General features: G+C 38.8%; 3 long non-coding RNA genes across 4 annotated transcripts in view; 2 read left to right on the top strand and 1 right to left on the bottom strand.

The window, feature by feature from the left end:
* The first annotated feature begins 1,521 nt into the window (after positions 1-1,521).
* LOC145448877 (uncharacterized) lies at positions 1,522-4,844 on the top strand. Of its 2 annotated transcripts, XR_013918053.1 has the most exons (4): positions 1,522-1,562; positions 1,803-1,953; positions 3,605-3,784; positions 4,666-4,844. It is a non-coding gene; the product is annotated as an uncharacterized LOC145448877 (long non-coding RNA). The 2 variants fall into 2 exon arrangements; XR_013918052.1 differs by lacking the exon at positions 1,522-1,562 and having other exon boundaries at positions 1,587-1,953; positions 4,666-4,843.
* Positions 4,845-15,421: 10,577 nt separating this feature from the next.
* On the top strand, positions 15,422-18,564 carry LOC145448504 (uncharacterized). The gene is made up of 2 exons (XR_013917938.1): positions 15,422-16,379; positions 18,100-18,564. It is a non-coding gene; the product is annotated as an uncharacterized LOC145448504 (long non-coding RNA).
* Positions 17,569-20,911, bottom strand: part of LOC145448503 (uncharacterized) — a 224,735-nt gene continuing 221,392 nt past the window's right edge. The window contains exons 2-3 of the long non-coding RNA XR_013917937.1: positions 18,790-18,932; positions 17,569-18,012 (exon numbers count right to left, since the gene is read on the bottom strand). This is a non-coding gene — a long non-coding RNA (uncharacterized LOC145448503). The remainder of the gene's footprint in view (positions 18,013-18,789; positions 18,933-20,911) is intronic.

Below are 20,911 nucleotides of genomic sequence, written 5' to 3'. Positions count from 1 at the left end.
CGCAGCTTGTTTATGTTGGCCCAGAGAATTTGGCTAGCCAGACCATATTGATAGAATATGGTCACAGTAAGATAATATTTTGGGCTAATTTACATGAACTTTCCAACATTTGATTTGATATGTCCGGAGTCCGCTAAAACAGCTGTTATTCTGCTTTCGAATAAGACCTAAATTGCTGATTTCAATGGTAACTGTGTTTGTCAATGGCTGTAAAGGTAATTTATTTTCCATGTTAGATGTTTGTTTGTTTATGGTGGTGGTTCGACTACACTGGTCATTTTACACCAGGCCGGTTCTTATTATTATCATTCCGTATCTGCCCGATTACCAGTGAACTCGGCACTTAGTGAATTCGGCCGCACAAACTCGGCACTTGGTGAATTCGGCCGTGGTAGATCTCGTAGCGGTACCGGTCACCATGATTGGTTACTGGAATGTTTGCCGGTGAACTTGGCACTTTGAGTGGTTGTCAATGTTGTACGGGGGTCAGGGCATGCGTAGATCACACAGTCACGGCGTGATTAGATCACAGATTGCGTAATCGCGGGAAATAACGCGACGCTCTTCACTTGGTGAACTCGGCCCTTGGAGGAATTGGCACTCGAATACCTTCGCATTAGAAATCCATTTAATATGAATGAACAGTATCAAAAAGGAAATTTAAACGTGTCGTGGCTCGCGGTAGATCTCGTAATCTTGGGATCCTTCAACCCTGTTATCGAGACACCCTAACCCCAGAGTGGAATCGTCTCTCCAAAGGCAAAAAATAATTTATTTTGACGTGATCATGCGAAACATTTGTTGATGAGGAACACTGGCTTGTTGTGATCGATAAACGAAGAAGCGCCGCTTGATCTTCCACAGTTTCGATCTCACATACAACGCCAAGATCCATCTTCTCAAAATTTACACGACACAGACCCGTCACTCACGCCATCGATTCCAAGCAGACCGCGCGTGGTCGGTATATGAGCGCTGCGTTATTTCCCATGGCTACGCAATCCGTGATCTAATCACGCCGTGACTGCGTGATCTACGGATGCCCTGACCTCCTTACAAGATTGACGAATCACTTGATAATACTATTATTACTTTAATAATTCATATTAATAGCTGTTAATACACTTCATTACAAAATTTCCACCAAGTGCCGAGTTCATCGGCGACCATCTGTCCACTTATAGCACGGCCCACTCCTAGGCTTTTTAAGACATGGCTATGCGGATCAGATGGCGAGGAGGAGCTTAGATAAACGGTCAACACTTCGGTAGGAATTATGGAGTCGACGTGTCAGGCTCGAACCCGCAATTCATTGGTGTTTAGCTATAATGGAGGGTACCACTACGTTACCTCGCCATACCTTGTAAAATGGGACCGTAGCATTTGGCATTTCGTGTGGCAATGACTTTTGTGGGGAAAATGGTGTTCGTTTTAGGAATTATCCGAAACTTTTATTCCGCCATAGATTGTATATGATAAAACGAAGCCACTCACCACTAAGGAGGATTTAAAGAAGTTTGATGACATATTGAATGAAAGCAAAAGCCTTTGCAAGAGATGTGGTATGTTGAATCTGTTTTGTTATTTCCAAATGCTTGCCGATAGCAGACGGTATATATAAACGTAAGATGTGGAAGCTATCAAGGTGTTATGTTTATTATTTTTAGAAATTCAGTCAGTCAAAGTGGACGATCGTATTGCTTGGATTATATTTAGGCTTATTTTAGCATCTTTGAGATGCAACTCTGAACGTGGACGGTCATGAACAGTCAACTAATTCTGTTCCTATATTGACATATCAGACATTTGCACTCGTACCGTTGGCAGCGACAATATTGGTCAGTCAGCAAAAATCATCATGAAGAAGGTTGCCAGTCTGGTGAAATTATAGCAGAGTCGGAAAGAATGGGAAATACGCTTTCATCAACCTCCATTTGAACAAGATCACATATAGTAAGAGACATTCATGATATGCTGCAAATGTCACTGTGTTCTTTGTCTAGTCACCCCACTCATGTAACTATTGAGGCTTCATGCCAGGGTTGTAACCAAGTCACAAGGCTCCGAGTCGCAAGTCAATCTCACTTTTATAGTTTTGACTCGAGTCATTTTCAATTCACCACCGAGTCAAGTCCGAGTCCAAGTCAGCGAGCAGAGGGCCGAGTCCGAGTTATGGTATTATGACTCGAGCCAGAGTCATTGTGTTAGCTGCTCAGTTTCCAATTTAAGTCTTGTTAAACCAACTTTTTATATATTTTTTGTGATATCGAGTGGGTAGCATTTATAATATACGAATTTTCCTTACTTTTAGCAGTTTCTGGCCGCATTTTCAAATACCAGTATCAATAGACGAAATCCCAATAGCGATTTGCTGTACTATTCTTTGAAATAATCATGAAATGTCGGTCTTGGCCGTCTGAGTCTCAAGTCATGCGCAATGAGTCGAGTCATTTCAGTACTTTGAGAAGATGACCTGAGTCAAGTCGAGTCAACAGAAAATCCTGACTCGAGTCTTACAACCCTGCTTCATGCAATGAGCATTTACTTTGAAGATAAATAATAATTAAATAACTGGTTGGTGGTACAAAATTTTAATACTGCTTTCAAAAGTACCTTCATGATAAACGTTATTGAAACCCGAAGAACTTTTCGCGTGCCTATTAAAAAAGAGCTACCGGCACGATAAAGGAAGCAAAACAGAGTTGAATTCAAAACCAGATGGAGAGTTATGACGCATTAATGTCGAATTTAGAAATAACATCAATGGAGCCAGAACACAGCAACAATGCAGTGCATAACAACGGTTGCGTAAAACAGTATGACAGCGTGACACAATTCTTTAATTATTTATTATAGTGGTGCCCACCGTAAATACTATTTTAATAAAATCCGAATTTTTTGATGGCAATAACTCCGCTTCCACTTGTTTGAATCGAACCAAATTTGATGAACATCGTTTCTATACATAACCTAACACTTTCATGGGGTGAACAGAAAATTTTTAATTTTTTTCTATTTATTTTTATATGATAAATAGAAAGTTTCTTTTCCTGTAGCAATGCGGCTACTGGTTGGAATTGAACCAAATTTGGTGTGTAGGCTTGAATTAGGTAACCTAACAATTTTATCAAGTAGCCAGAACGATTTGAGAAAAAAAGTCATTTTTTAAGAGCCCTAATGTCCATGTCAGAAACGTTTTAGGGTAGGCCTACTCACATGTCTCGCAGCGTTCTCTACATAATTGTCAATTGCGACACAAACTGTTCGCTTGTATTGGTTAAGCCATCCAACTTCGAATTGTAAAATGTTGGGAGTCTTGATATCAAATTTTTGAAAGGTGCACTTTGAGAAGATTTCGGAATCTGTCAAATTATACAAAAAAAATTAGCAAATTCTTTGACATATTTCATCCATTTGGGACTCGATCAACGTAAAAGAATTAGTAATTATTTTATACAATATATTGTATTTGTAGTTGAAGTATAGTAATAATTCTTATGGTTACCGCACTTGTAACGATTCACGGCCATAACTGGAATAATTAGAATGATGTAACTTTCAAATTGTCATGCATTTTGCAACAACATTGTTCTCAATTTTCAAGGTGCTGACCATTGGAGGAAGAATCACCCTTAAGCCGGGAATTCACGATCCGTAAACGCGGCCGACTGTTTCTCTCCTCAAGAGGAAGGAAGAGAAAAAGGGAGCAGAAATAGCAAGAGTGTGACAAGTCGCGTCCATTCGCTTTAATGCGTATTTCCATCCGCGAAGCGCGAAGTAGTAGGTGGGAAAACTAATGGGCGTTTGGTTAGCGCTTTATAAGGTTGACTCCAGCGCTGTATTTGCTAAATGTTGCGGTGAAATAGGGGTGGTGTCATTTGGTAGCAATATTGACTATTAAAAGACCATTTGTTAGTGGTCATGGATTTGTTCGGCCAGTATGCAGTAATTTCTGATGGTCACTTCCCGGGCTTCTGTTCTCTAACCCCTCATGATTGTTATTCTGCTTCTAGTAAGACTGTCGATTCTAATGTTTTATCGTATCATTTGTCGGAGGTTTCGCTCGCTTTTTTTACAACGTTTTGCTCTCTGCTAGGTCAATTACTGGCTGAGTATCACTACAGCCTAAGAAACTGCACTAATTCTCATTTTAATGTCTTGCTGTCAATTCTAATAATTTGTTAATGTCTATACCAGTGCCGCCACTCAAATGTTTTGTTCTCTGTACACAATATTGTTAGGTCTTCAGCTTTCCAGGCAGAGTATCATTCCACTTTCTAGACTTGAGTATGTATCTCTCCAACTAGCTGCCAAATAACTGATTCATTTGGATTGTTGAATTGATCATTTTTGACAGAATGTGAAGAAATTTTAGTCAAGAATTCTTTTTGTGTTAGTGGCTGTTTTCAAAGATTGCTGAAGTAGTCATCGTTGATCTTGATAATCAAGTAGAAGTGGCGATTGAAGTCAGTTCTCTAGTCATATAATAATAAAAAATATAATAATAAAAACTTGAAAACTTGAGTGGAAATAGTCCAGAATCAAATCCATTTTAGTAAGTATGGGTGAAAAAAATGTAGGAGTCATTCGTTACTCGCTACCTCTGCCATTTTCGCAGTACGAATGTCTTCAATAATAATCGTCATTTTCATTTTATTTCTACAGGGTGTTGAAAAGAAAACGCCAGAGGGATTATCATCATCAGACGATGAAACCTTCTGATTACTGACTGTTCTCATAGTTTCATTCATTGCTACTTGGCCCTACAAGTAATTTCGTTCGTTTCATTTTTTACACCGGCATTATTTACTTGCCAATTCGTTTTGAAATAAATTACCGCAAATGTGATTAATATGTAGTAGATAATGTGGTGTGTGTGTTTGTACGCAGCCGTGATCAGGTTATGCCCAGTGGTAGAAAACAGGTTATTATATCAGGATGTTCTTTTAATGTAGGATCTACATTCTACTCACCATGTGTAAAGGCTGTAGCATCTGCATAATATTTACATTATTGAAGGACATGGAAAAAACATTGAATTGAGTCGACACAAAATCCCCCTTTCTACGACCTGCCGAGATTTAATATCTACTATATCGGCTCAGCTTTTCTACATCTTTGGTCTGTACTGTGTTTACTGGGGCTTTACAGCTATCTGCCCACCTCTCTGAAATTCTAGTTGCAGATTTACGTCCCTGCCAGATCTGATTTCGAATGATGCTACGAGATAGGATGCAGTGGAAGATGAATATGGCAATAGTATATGCTGTAGCAAATGCATTTACATCGACTCTTTAACATTTTTACGAATACAGAGTGAACCAACGCCTTTTACTCAGGATCAGCTAAACAACGAAGGTATTGAGTTGGGCTGAGACGGAAAAAAGAAACTAATATGAGGATAACGTAGAAGTGATGTCCACGAACGTTCTTGTATCAAGGATAAGCATGAGCATAAAGTTCAGTATCATGGCTTCCCGAATAAACTGGGAAATGTGTGTGTGAGGAACGAGGTGGAAGGTTTATCCTCTAAAGCAGTGGTTCTTAACCTTGCCTCCAGCGCCCCCCAAGGAGCGCTGGCGATTTTGAAGGGGGCGGAAACGCTCAGGGGGCGATATCGGGGGCGCTGGGCTTAAGGGGGCGATAAGGGGGCGCTGAAGAAAAAAGCCGTAAATGATGTGGTAGTAGGACATATTCTTAATGAGTATTCAGAACACACTAACATTCCACGAAGATGCCAAACCCCCATATTTTTGGTCGCGCCACGCGACGATGTTTGCTACATATGTTCACAAGAATGTAGTAGATTAATATAATTCATATGGAACGAATTGCGCGTACTTTTAGATAATGTAAAAAAATCGCCAATTTCCCGTTATTTAAAACACTGCCGCCACACTTGCTAGGGTTATTATATCCCGCAGCGCACCGCGTGTGAAAATTGAAGAAGGAGGCACTCTATATCACTTTTGATTGAGAGTGACAGCCCCTTGTACATAAAATAAGTTTTGAAGCTTTGTGCACAAAATTAATAACTAAATATACTTGTCCTTGAGAGATACAAAATTAATTCGTCAGAATATTTCTTCATGGTATCATGAGGGATGATACTATCTCGTGTTGTGGTTCACAATCTCGCATGAATGTTATATGATATGAGTTGCTTTGTTTGGAACACATGTTAAAAGTAATAACTGGGTACAGTACTAAATTCAATGCGAGCAGATATATGTATCCAATTCTCAGTTGACTTACTTAAAGTTACACAAAGCACTAAAACAAAATCCAATACCAATAATTTCCCCGTATTGCCAATCACCGATGTGAATTCGGGAGGGTTCGAACCAGAGGGTATGAGACCGTACCCGATTGTCGATATAGCAACCTTGATTTGACCCTGAATATACCACACACAATTATTATATGATTTATTATAGTCGAATGGTCCTCGAGCGAAAGATTGCGTGCTTGTTTATATCGACTGTGTTTACAAATTGTCGTCTTTTTGTAGGCTCAGTCATAATAGGTTTGTTAGTACCGAATTACTGCTATTTGTTGTTCACTTCAAGCACATTTATCGGTATAAAAAGCTCATTGTCACAAATTACAATGTGATAGGAGAATCTGGCGAAAATACGAATAAATGGGGTATCTTTGTGTTCGATATGTGGAAAAGAATAGCTTTATGCAGCGCAATTTCGTTCTGCCGGTCTAATTGTGTTTACATTACTCACATTCTCATGGTTTCAGTACAGACTACTAAAACATTTAATATAGGCTGTTAGGATAAAATGTAACCTATCAGGATAAGTCCTAGATGTGTCTTAGCTCAATTGTGCCATTGGGATTCTTGGGAAGAGTTATTCTATGTGGATTTTTCGGATTCTGGACGAGATTTATCGGATTTGCATGGATATTTTTCGAAACTATTCAGATTCGGACGGATTCTTCCTCAGAGACTCGAGTTGTCGCATAGATTCGGATTCTGACAAATCAATACCCGCTCATCACTATGGCGAGGACATACGGTACTTGATAGGGTTGCCGTATTTTGGGATCCGAAAAAGATATAATAGCGCACGAGAAAATGGGTAATTTAGAAATTTTTACGGGCAATATTATTGGGTTGACCAAAAAATGGTCCTATGGCATTTTTGTTGTCCGTGTACGACAGAGGTGTCAAACATACCGCCCGCGAAGCAATTCTGAGTAGATTCTAAAATGCAAAAGTATAAATCAAATATCTGTGGTCGCACTGCTGTATCACTTCTGACGCAAAAGGTCCCGCGGCCTCCAGGAAACCCGAATCACGGTTTAATATTATATAGCGGTATTCAAATGACTTGATTATTAAGTATTCAATGAAATACAGGTGCATGGATTTTGAAGTAACGTTTCGGTCCGGCCTGCGAGAGATCTCAAGGTTTGAATCCTGCCCGTGACGCAAGTTCAGTTTGACACCCCTGGGTACGATCACCTACCCGTCATAGCTGTAACGGAGGATGGATACAACACAAAAAAGGCGGACAACTGGGTGTCCTTGCAGGACATATTCGATTTCCTGAAAAAGGAAGACAAGGGTGGACTTATATAGTACCCTAGTACTAGCTGAAAGATTATCTCATCGTAAAGCTTGATCTTCTGCGGAACACCCAAGTCGTTTTCTAAGCATCTCGGTCTTGGCAGTGTCTGGGCCATTGCACATTAAGGCAATATTCTCATTCATACCAGGTGATTCTCCCTCGATTGAAGGCCGTTGCCAACGCCGAGGCCGTTTCAGCTATAGTGAGGTAGGTATGTTGGGCTCAGGGGAATAGCTCATCTTGACCAACAACAAGAACAACAACATCTTGAACAACAACAACAAAATGTTGAAACTGAAATCAGTTTCAGCATTTCAAAAAGCTTGTATGCTTACTTCCGAAAACTCAAATCAGATCACAAGCCGAAAAAGGCGTACGAATACTGCTAATGGAATAGGAAAAAGGTCGCTAACTGAATCATCTACCAATTTTGGAATATATATTTGTATATTTGTATTTATATTTGTAAATTTGACTCTAAAAGGTCCGTGCCTCACCAACCATGAACCTCGCCGCATGTCACTGCACCAGGCCGATATTTTTATTATGATTCCTGGGTTCCAACTTTTTGTGCAGCCCGCATTCATTCTAGCTATGCTTTTGAAAGACACTGCAAAAGACTGATAGGATGACGAGCAGGAGCCTATATCAATTCTTCATATATTCCGAAGTCGACATCTGTCAGTAGGCAACGAGATGGCATTCTCTTTCTTTATAATTTTGAGATTTCGTGTCATCCGGTACGATTTCAATCAATCGACCGGATCTTTGATGTTTCACAACAAAGATCGGCAAACGTGCAATTAGTACTGCATGATGTACATGAGGCATATGAGCAAACGTAACAATGATCAGACTTTGTATGCATAATAGGTTCTTACGACGTGGTTTGGTTTATTCCAGTCAAATGCATAGAAAATATTAGGGAACATCTTTGTTGTTGATGCCATTGCCGCGGAAAGTGAAAATCGGCTACGTTACGTACAATGACTACGTACTATCGTTATTTTATAGCAGGTCGCATATTCAACATGATCTTAGCTGGGACATGCAAAAATTATACTTGTGACTAGTCTTTTGAATGCCATAGGGTCGCGTTACGCATTCGAAAACAAATTAGAGGATTAGTGTCCACAGAGAATCGTTTTGAAAGACAACATAAAGCCGCACATGCAATTTGAAATTAAAGGATTTGGCTATATGTAAGGCAAGGACTATAGAAGATGGGGTATTCGTTTTCGCCTGCACCATCGAGATGCTTTGACGACGGTGATGCTATACGACCGTAAAGTCAGCTAGTCTGCACCCCGTTTTTTCTCCTCCATGCGATCCGTGACCGCTGACCGCCTAGCAGGATAGCGGCGGATACAAATTTTCGAGTCTTTGGTCTGACCCGACCGGCGATTGAACCCACCGACCTACCGATCAAGAAGTCGGACGCACCACCATTACACTATCTCGTTCGGTTTCAGCGGTTGTAGCTCACCTGGAAAGAGTCAGCGGCATCATTAGCTCTTGGATTGATCCGGTAAAGTTGAGCATCGTAGTAAATAATAGGGCACCGCAATTAGGGGTATTGAAGCCCAGTTCTGATGATGACAATATTATTTGTGGTCGCCCCGAATTTGCAGTGAAATGTCCGGGATTTAGTCAAATTACATTACATTACAATTATATAACCATAGCCATGGGAAAAGTACAGTTAGTCTATATATATAATTCCTATATCAGTGGTCGGGAACCTTTTTCGTCCGAAGAGCCATATTGGCCCAATTTTTTACATTTTAACTCCCAAAGAGTCATACATGTCAATCAACTGTTCGTCACAATTGAAAATTCTTGACGTCATGTTAGCACATGGGATTCGTCGTGTGCGCCTCATTTTCTCTGCAAAAACTCGTACTAATCATGCTGATAAACGTATTCGAGCATGTGAAATTTCAGTTATAATAACGTAGCTTCGTCGTGATGCTCCTTTTAAATGCGACAACCCATGATTTCATGCGTAAGTGCACTGTAAAAAATAATCATGGGTGTACCCATAGTCTAGACCTGGTCCCACCTGAGTCATGTTGACATGGAAAAGGCCCATGATAACTTGTCGACATCCATGTAGACCTGTTGACATCCATGTTCCTACCCATGTCCTAATAAGGCTTCAAATTGACCTTTCACTTCTACTAATGTACACATACCCTGTGGTTAGATGTATTTAGCTGTATTTGACATCTGGAATGTTTGCAAGAAAATCTGCGAAAAGTTCAATGAACTCGCTGACGCTGGCGCAAACTTGATGTTGAAACTCAATATGTCGCCAATGTATGATGGAAACTCATTATTCCATCGACAGATTCCCCAACGAAATGGATTGTCCACTTTTTCTGAAGAGTATCGCACTTCATCGTCGGGTAGACATTCTTCGGATCCTATAATGAATATAAATGTCATTACCATCCATGCACTATTCAAGGCACACGGGTTGATAGAATAAATATGAATAGTTTCCAAGATGGTTTAAAGTTGTATCAATCACAGCCAGTTAAGATGACAAAAATCTATTAGCACCTCATTACATTGATCTTGTCTATGAATTGTCTTGGTATGTACAAAATCTACTTTTCACTTGACAATATCAAGTATGCACACATGCACAGTCATCCATTACTTTACCTCTGCACCACTATACTATTTGATGCTACGACCTATACGATTATCCAATTATTAATAAATGGATGGATTAATGCACGGATAGGCGGTAAATCCAGGATTTGAAAACTTGTATTTTGGTGACGGAGTTCAACTTTGGTGATTGGGACCCGGCCAAAGGTTGTTTGTGTTTTTTCTGGGAATTCCAAAAACAGAACTACTCGCTTTTTCAAATCCGCAAGTAAAACTAAAACTAGGACTAATCAATCACCTTATAAAATTCAAAACTAGAATTGTAACTAAAATTACTCAATTTTCAAAATCCACAAATATAACTATAACTTACAACTATACCTAGAACTTTTTAAAATTTGATACTAGAACTAGTACTAGCAACCTTTTAAAATCGGGAGCTTACGAACTAAATCACAACTAACAATATAAGTGGTTTTTGACTGGTTTTCCCGCGAGGCAATGGCGCACACTAAACTCACATTGTTTGTAGGGCTGGGCATAATGATTCGAGCACTTGAATCTGAATTGAGTATTATTATTATTATTGTAGTATTTAAATAGCTGGTTCGTGGTAAAGAACTTGAATATAGCTTTCAATGCAACATCCATTGTAGCAGCATATTTCTTAAACTCGAAGACTTTTCGGGTGCCTCTTTTCAAGAGTTATCGGCACACTGAGGGGATTTAAACAGATTTAAAAGCAAAACCAAAAAGGCAAAGTATGACGCAACAATCAAAATCACAGACCATGAAATTCGCATTGTATCAATGGCAACAATAACAAACTACGAAGTATACGGACATACGGTACTATAGTAGCAGCACAATTTGTAAATAAACAATTACACGCACGGAACAACACGCACTAATGAGAAATTTGTAGGTTATAGAGGAAATCTTTCTGTCTGCATAAAATAGGTTTGCTCAACTGAATAATAGTAGACTCCAACACTTTTAAATGAAACACATACCTACCACGCGCAATGACAGTGAACATATTGTCATCATAGTGATGTGCAATATGTTCACTGTCATTGCGCGTGGTAGGTCTGTGTTTCATATAAAAGTGTTGGAGTCTACTATTATTCAGTTGAGCAAACCTATTTTATGCAGACAGAAAGATTTCCTCTATAACCTACAAATTTCTCATTAGTGCGTGTTGTTCCGTGCGTGTAATTGTTTATTTACAAATTGTGCTGCTACTATAGTACCGTATGTCCGTATACTTCGTAGTTTGTTATTGTTGCCATTGATACAATGCGAATTTCATGGTCTGTGATTTTGATTGTTGCGTCATACTTTGCCTTTTTGGTTTTGCTTTTAAATCTGTTTAAATCCCCTCAGTGTGCCGATAACTCTTGAAAAGAGGCACCCGAAAAGTCTTCGAGTTTAGGAAATATACTGCTACAATGAATGTTGCATTGAAAGCTATATTATAGTATTGTAGTATTGTCTTGTAGTATTATTGAGCAAACCAGTTTTGGCCATTATCAACAACTCACCTTATCCACAATCAGGAAGCTGTCGAAGCGTTCATTGAAAATGGTGGCGATGCCGACCACCCAGTCCAATTTCTGATTACCTGAATGAGAAGTGAGAGATCAGCTCAAGTGAAACACTCGAGAAAAAAAACGTTTAAAAAACAAATAAATGCAGTTACAAAAATTAAATGAATGCAGTTACTGTTTGTGTAGTGTGAACTGCAAATATGGGCGTGGCAAAAAATATGCAAATTTTAACATTGCCTTAGGAACCAGACAGTTTTTAAAATCGGCAACTTGAAATACCCTATTTCTATAATATCCTACCAAGTAATGACCTTCATAAATCCGCAACTAACGAACTATAATACATCGAACTCAGCCATGGGCAAAGTGAGCCCCGCTATTTTGAGAAGCACGTGTGGCCATTTTTTGGAATTAAAAACATAAAACCTACTTTTGAATATTGCTGAATAAAACCATAAGCTGGATAAACTGAGCTGGAACGGAAATTGATTTACTTTGAAACCTGCTCAATAATATATCGCAATTACATAGCCTGCGTCCCTCCCAAGCTTGTATGCGTAATCCAGATTTAAAATCAAGTCAATGTAGCAAAGTCGTAACAATTAGTCACAACACAATAAGTTACTCCTTCCGTATAGTTTGGTTCAAACCTTCTTTGTTGCCATTGTCAGTGCGCGTTTTGACTGAGACCTCATCATACATAAAGGGTGAATGGGCATATCATAAAAAGAATGTCGAAAGCTGAAATGCAAAGAAGGTATGGCGCACTAAACACAGGGCCGCAACTGCCGCATCCCAGACCCCTCAAATGGAGATGGCCCGAGCTCGAAGCACCAAAAATTACTTCGTAAATGGACGTAAATCCTATAATTTATGAAACTTAATTCAAATTTTCTTCGCGCGATATATAGTGACTAGATGTTTTGATAATAATATGGGTACCACTCTTCCCGCAAGAACAGCTAATTTATTGAGATCAGCATTTCGGCGTCGGCCGTTAGCGCGTCAGGACACACCAAGACGTTGACAATGACGTTTCGGCTAACATGTGACTCTGCGAAGTGTGCTGAAAAAAGCTCAACGGCGAGGAAACCTTGACCAAAAGTACCGCCACATGTCGGCCGAAACCGATATATATATGTCAATTTCATCAAGTCGCACTGTTAAGATATAGCCTACCTTTTAATGTATTGATATAAAAACCCGGATTACAGAGAATTCAAAATGTATCATGTTCAACATTATCTTGAATTAGGAGGGAAAATAAATATAAATTTTCATTTCGTTAATTAACCGTACTTTTCTCATTAGGCTATCTAATATCAACACATCCACGGAGACGTATTTATTAAAAATGTAATTCACTGCTTTCCATTTATAAATAAAATCAATACACTGGAGAATATAGCTGAACATGTTGGCTCGGCTCGGCACGCCAACTTACTTTCTATTACTGAAGTGGCCTGCAGAGAAAAATAATTACCCACCCCTGAACTAACTAGATCTGTGGAATCACTCAGGTAGGCTATTCGATTTCAACCCACCCTCGCGATGACATGGCTTTTTCAGTTATTGAGCACCTACACAACTGCGAAGCTGGAACAAGAATTACTCACTTCCCGAAACCCGCAACTAAAATTTGAACTAATCATTTTTCACAATCCGCGAAAAGAACTACTCGACAGATATTGACCCCCAATTAACTAAATTTGTGAAAGTCTCTTACTTACCCATAACTTTTTGAATTTCTATCGGAATTTCTTGCGGTTGCAGGAGACTGAGTGCAGAGCTGCAAGTCTTTTCCAAAATCTTTGAGGCCAAGTCAACATCCAAACAGGCTTGATTCAGGCAACATATTTTCACTTCTTCCAAAATCTGAACATTGTGACAGATTTACATCATAGCTAATTAATTAAGTTAGTCTGCAGTAGCCTTTAGTACTATCAGTAGTCTCAATTTAGGCACAGGTCGGGCTTGTGGTCGAGTATATGTCACAACTATCGTAAATTATTTCAGGAATATATATATGTAGTTTGTTTTGTACTATCATAGCATTCTGAAAAACGAACTCTTTGTGAGTTTGTTGCAAAGTCGCAGGTTGACTCGATCATGGCAATGTTGTGTTTGAAACCACTGCGTTAGATTGTACCTACCAAGGGAGCATGGGTCAAAAGTGGGTATATCTTCATTCTCCATCAGTATTCTTGCTGATGTTCCATTTACGACACTGTCGCGGCCTGATTTAAAAGTTCTTCTCATTCTATCTTGCAGCATCTCTTCATCTGGCACCCTTTATTTCCACTCTGACTTATTTCCTTTTGATGCTCGTCGACGCTAAGTTCGTCTTCGGAAGGGTAGATGTGTTGACTTTGCAAACAGCTTCCCCTGCACAAGTATAGAAGAGTCACGATAATACTTGGCTTAGCCATGGAAATATCTCTTCAGCGCAAAAATAGCAACGTGCTTGTAAGAAATGGATTGCAAGGTTGAAATTAAAGGGGCACCACTCTAAATATGATGTGGTCTCTCAAGAAATAATCTATAAAAAACTCCAATTATGATAAATCCAATTACCCTAAATATAATTATTTTACTGCATTTTTATTTAATACAGTGTTCAGTATAACAAGTAGATTTAATTTCTTAGTTTTTTTTTATCTGGACTATACAGTGAAAATGTGACGTTAGTCAAAATAACCCCATGGGATATCACCAAAACCAGAGACAATTTGAAAAAACCAAGGTCATATTTGGAATCAGTGTCGTTCGGAACCCCGAAACAACCCTTCTAATATGCGTTAAGGGTGTAATCCTAGTATAGTAGCCTACCAATTTATTTGTGGTAATAATTACTTACTTTCATCGTCTGTCAAGATTAGTCATATTACTCCTTTATCTTGAATTGTCGAGAGATCATACGAGGCAAATGCCTCATCGTAATATAGAAGTTGAATATACTGTCCCCGATATTACTCCGAAATACAGTTCTCAGAGTTTCAGCTATCTCAGATCTGTGATCCACTGTAATCACTCGTTCATGATCTCCAGCAGCCTCATTTTCAATGTCACAAATATCACAGGAGTAATATTAAAAACAACTGCAGTATGTATATCTGTAAAATACAAATTTACATCAGTTCCTTATGTTTCTAGGGTTTTCAAATCTTGAATCAAAGGCTCGAGTATAGCATGATATCCCATATTTTTTAAAGCTGAAGTTTTTTCAATCACCTAAGGATGAATATTCCTCCAGTTGGATAAATACTTCACTTTAACATTGCCCAGTACGGTACAAAATAAAAGCAAGGGAGCTTGTGAAACGTCTAGGACTACTAACGCATTACCAACTACCACATGATCTATATGTACATACAAATGGATACTCAGTAAACTTTGATCACTATTTGCAGCCGTTTGGCAGTTCCCGCTATATACCGGTATCTGACTGAATACGACTAAGTTGCATCAGGTTCGACTATACCCAGTGACGCATTGCAGATTCGGCGGATATATTACAACGAAGACAGGAACAATAAATACATCAATACTCACCCTCCAATCCACGGCTTAATACAGCAACAAGCCATAAACTTTGAAACTTTGACAAAGACAACCTATGAAATGACCAACTCCATCAAACTCCTCTTTTTTCCAATCCTTTTGAATAGACACTTACGTGACCTTTGACACGAACCAATCAGGTTGCAGCAGGATGTAAACAAAGAACAAGCCCGGACAAGCTTACTATGAGCTCTTATGGCAAAAGGTTGAAAAATGAAGGTTTTAAGCAAGATTACGTTGAATTGGGGATGACTGGCCTTAATGAATAGTAATAGCGTAGAGCTAGTATGTGGTTGCAGCTTTTAATCTAGGATGAACATGAATGGTGGCAAGTACGCACCAGCGTGCTGTGTCCAAATGCACGGGTTTTTGACAACTTTTCTGATTAAGCGACGATTGTTGTATACTATACTATAGGATTGTGGTAATGCATATTTTGACGATTTCATAGGCTCCAGGTCTCGAGCAAAATTTTCAAGCATATCTCATGTTCAAAAATATATATACTATAAAATATAGCTGCTGCCACACATCACAATTTTTGTGTATTGATTATGAAACTTGAAAGCTATGGAGATTCTATCGAATTTATGGATTTGAGTGGAACAGCATCTTCTTCTAACACCGCGGAGAAAGCTACGAAGTATTTCATGGAGCGCTATGCACACGATTTAGGGATAAAGATTGAGGAGACAATCCACTCTTTTTAGAAGTAATATTCTAGTGAACAGCCAATGTTATGGCAACTTGCGGAAAAGTGAGATAACACACTCAATGGAAATACACGTTCTCGGAAAATCCATTATTGATTCGTCTTGCACTTGTAAGACAGGGTAAGTAAGGAAAAAGACATTTTTTCAGAGACTCCTTCAATAGATATTTTAACCATGATTTATTTTCATATTAGGTTCTGATATATGCTCTCATGCATAAGCATTGATTAAGACAATCCAGCACCTGAAGCTAAAAGGACTACATTGTGATTTGCATCAGCATCAGTGAGCTCCATCGTGATTGACAAGCAATCTCTCCACCGCACTCGCAACCGATCAACTCCTGCCTCAAGGTAGATTTAGGTGTATCTGGTGTCTTCAGTTTTATAACATTCCATCAAACACAAATAATCCTACAACATTTTCATCTGGAGAATTGTTCATTCAACAAATTGGGTATCTAAATGAGCTTCAATAATGCACACCACTGGAATATCTAGACATGCACTGTTGGTACAGACTGACCATGGCACCGCGCAATTACGATCCGTGGCATGCTATTAGGCATTACGATATTGACAATGGAACTGAATTTGCACAATTGCCGAATATGTTGCGTCATTCATTTTTAATTTTCAATCTTGAATTAGAGTATGCAATTAGTCCATATATATTTGGTTAGTTGTGATACACAATGTTGCATAGTATGACACCAGACAAAATTTTATACTCCTTGATTCTTCCGATCAGCTGTTCAATATGAATACGTTCTCTCGCCATCTTTCTTGTTGTGGAACAGTCTGGCTCAGGCATTTGAAGGTGTGTAAATCACGTGCAGGAATATTTGAATCTAGATTCAATTTCTTGATTTCAGACTCAATGGTGAATCCCTTTTCTGCCATGATAGCATTGCCTGGCTCACCATAGCTGAACTCCATCATTTTCTTACATTTCTTGTCGAATCCACATATTTAACTAATATTTCGATCTTAAAGGGGCACTGCACTCTAAAAATGATTTGGTCTCAAATTGAAGGGCAAAACGAAAGAAAAATTTTGGCAGCAGCCGTTTCTTTCAGAACGCCACCGTAATGGAGCTGTAATGAATTGAAATTTCCATAGTTGCAGCACGCTCCAGCAGTCACGCAGAGATCGAACTATATATAGTTGTCAGCCGATGTTATGAAGGAAATAGAATACACTAGACCCGATTTTGACATAAATCTCCTGACTGGACATCTTCCGTTGAACGCGGTATCTAAACCACCTTGGCGTGTACGACATATTTCCTTCATAACATCGGCTGACAACTATATAAAGTTCGATCTCTGCGTGACTGCTGGAGCGTGCTGCAACTATGGAAATTTCAATTCATTACAGCTCCATTACGGTGGCGTTCTGAAGAAAACAACGGCTGCCAAAATTTTTCTTTCGTTTTGCCCTTCAATCTGAGACCACGTCATTTTTAGAGTGCAGTGCCCCTTTAAATGCTCCCTGTAAATAGTTCCTGCACAAAAGTAAGTGTACCACAATCCATCAATCCTTTCAAAGTTGTATGTGATTTATTGACAGTCAATAATCATTTTAGATTTGAGAAATCATGAATGAATGCAAATGGTGCATTTTTAAGAACCACATATCTACATGGCCGAATCGCGATTTAATGAAGCAGTTACATATGGCTGACCCAATGGTTAAATACTATGCTTACAGCAATACTATAAATTTGACGTCAGTAGGATAAGTCGGGCAATTCAGAAAGAATTTAATGTAGTCTAGCATAAAATTTCAGCTTCTCCGCATCTTTTGACATTATGATGCTCCTCTGAGAACTGAACTTCGCTAGCAATAATTGTCCGCCAATTTGTAATTTTCCTGGACGAGTTTACTGTTTTGTGCTTCTATACTTCTTCCAGAAATCTGATTTTCTTGCGTTTTATCCATCGACTTCCTCTTTCTGCAGCTTCATAAAAGATATCCATCAAGCCTGCACAAAATATATAATATGTTTATTTTACAGAGCAATACTGCTGTGCAGGCACCTATCAAGGCGTACTCAATGTTTATTTTACAGAGCAATACTGCTGTGCAGGCACCTATCAAGGCGTACTCGTCCGACTCGTACAACGTATCACCGCTACCAATTTCAACTATTCGTCTCATTATTGAATATATTGTTTTCAACAATTTCAATACATTACACACCATCAAGCAACAAAACTGGAGTGGAATAAAACGAGACACACACCAAGTCGATTGTGGCATCAAGTGTGACTGCATTTCAGATTGGACTCATTTTGAAACACAGAATTGTTTCATCTAGATCAGTGGTTCCCAACCTTTTTGACCTATCGCCCCCTTTTCAAGGTCAATACCGATCATCGCCATCAAATTTTGTGTACCGAAAATTGGGCATACAAACCTGTAATCACCGGCGGGTTGACTAAAAAAAAGGGTCAAATTTTCGGCTCGATGTCTAATTTGACACACTTTTGTAACTAAATTTCCGTGGGTTGACTAAAAAAAATAAAAAAATAAATGTCAGCCGTTTTGACGCGTCATCGCCCCCCCCCCGAATCGCCCCCTTCGCTATTTTCGCCCCCTTTGTCCATTTTCGCCCCCCTAGACCGCCAAATCGCCCATGTTGGGAACCACTGATCTAGATTCTAGATTATGTCACGATTCAATATTTTTGGTACAATAATAGATATGTCATTTTCTTAATAAAATGTGAATTCAGATGACTACAAGGAAGTCCACATGCCTTTATCCAGATTTTACATTCTTCCATGCATGTCATTGGCTCTGGAAAAGGTAAAAGCGCACACCAGGAACGGTCTGGGTAGCCATCTCCATGTTACGCAGGCTATTAGCACAGTATTTATCCTGATAGATACAATACACGAGCTAGAACAAAAAATGACGATTTCAGCCGGGAACAGATCATGTTGCCTAACATATATCATATTAATATGATCATTGAATATGCAGACAAGTGTCCAGTGTAACAGTAATTTGCTAGATAATGATACAGACTGTAGACTACTATATACAAATGTCGATTCCATAAATAGAACGCATATAACGCCACATAATGGATACCACACATATCCTGACTCAATATTCCTCTAATACATTCTATTCGCTACGACAATCCTATAGTATACGACTAAGGATAATACAGCCAGTGGTGGCCCTAGGATTGGGGGGGCCCTGGGCGAAACTACCAGGGGGGCCCCCATATATCTATAAACGCAACTTCTGGGGGGCTTCGCCCCCCAGACCCCCCTCCGCTCTCCATACAACTATTATGCACTGCATGTCTACAGATTCCGTGATACTATATGGAATGTTTATGCTGTATGCAACTATTGACTATCAAATCAATCACAATGTACACAGGCAACTGTGTCATTCAAGTTCAAAATGTTATTTTCATGCGTAAAAATAATCACGAATACAGTGGCAATGGGAACTAAAAGGGAAAAATTTCATACTTTTTCAAGGAAACGATGGCAGGATTCCAATGACTCGAGGCGTGATACTTTGGCGACTCGACTTGGCACAGATCAAAATATAATTAACTAGAATTGATATTTGACTCGGTTACAACCCGGAATGAGGACCAAGAGCTAATCGATCACTAAGGTGACCAAACAATGAAGTTTATAGAACACATACATAGAATTGAAACTGCCAATGAATGAAGAAACTACTATGACTGAACAATTGAATTGTTGCAATTAGTTCTTCAAAAAAGTAGAAATCAAAATGATGATAGCAAATATGACACGAAAAGTACAAAAGGACAACTAAATGGAAACCATCATACGGGTACAAAATGATATTGGCTTGGTGTAAACTTACTGAAGCAGTCGAGACATTATGATTCATGAATACTCAAAACAAGAATACTCAAAACAACAACAAACAACAATGACTTCCCTCCTTTGACAAGATGAGACAACCAAGAGGAGTTCATGGTCATCAATAATTATTACCAGATCACTCAACAAGGAATAACTCATGGACTATACTTGTACAGTGAAAGAAAAATGATTTATTCCTAACAGCTAACACAGCAAAAGTACTTACAGAAAAGAACAAATACCGGTATATTACATATCACCACTTGTCCCAGAAGTTACCTATAACCAAGACAGCTGCATGTTTGTGGTAAATTTTACAATGAATGCTTGCAATGGTACCGGTCATAAAACAGCTTAGCCAGACAACCTTGTCTAAACGCCTAAAGATGGAATACAAGAAGCTCTTGAACCTGACAATAAAATGAGGTAAGGGGTCAGAACTAGGCTCATAATAATTTTCAAAATCAAGTCATACACAGCGTCAAATTCAAATATTGTTGGTGCAACACTGTCCACACGAAGATTTCGAACGCTAGTTTTAAGAGGAACTGAACATTATCCAAATCACCTACTTCTGCCTACAATATACATTGCTGTCACAACTTAAAAATTATATATTCAATAAAAACTCATTTTTCAGCATTCTTATAATAGCTTCCATATGATGACTAGTGATGAAAATTTTCAAGTTGACAGAAATGAGAGGGATACTTCAATGATTTCTATTAGCAAGGATTTTAAACTTGAATGCCGTACACAAAAAAGCTAAATTGCAATTTGAATGATATGTTATATCAGCTTCTACAAGATATCTCATGTAGGCTACAGACCTACCAACAATTCTATCAATTTTACAGTTGAATAAGCCGGAAAAGCTTGTTTTTTTATCATGCGATGGCTTGAAAAGCTGGATATTGAATTTAAAAACTTGAAATTGTGATGTAGGCTACTCGGATATATTTCAAAATCACTTTATCCAAATTTCTGCCAAATCTGAAATAAACCATTAATTTGTTT

The sequence above is a fragment of the Botryllus schlosseri genome, chromosome 10 (genome assembly GCF_051294905.1).
Source record: "Botryllus schlosseri isolate E-star chromosome 10, Bs_hap1, whole genome shotgun sequence".
Classification (NCBI taxonomy): Eukaryota; Metazoa; Chordata; class Ascidiacea; order Stolidobranchia; family Styelidae; genus Botryllus; species Botryllus schlosseri.
The sequence above is the reverse complement of the archived record's forward strand: the minus strand, read 5'-3'. Positions and strand labels throughout refer to the sequence as shown.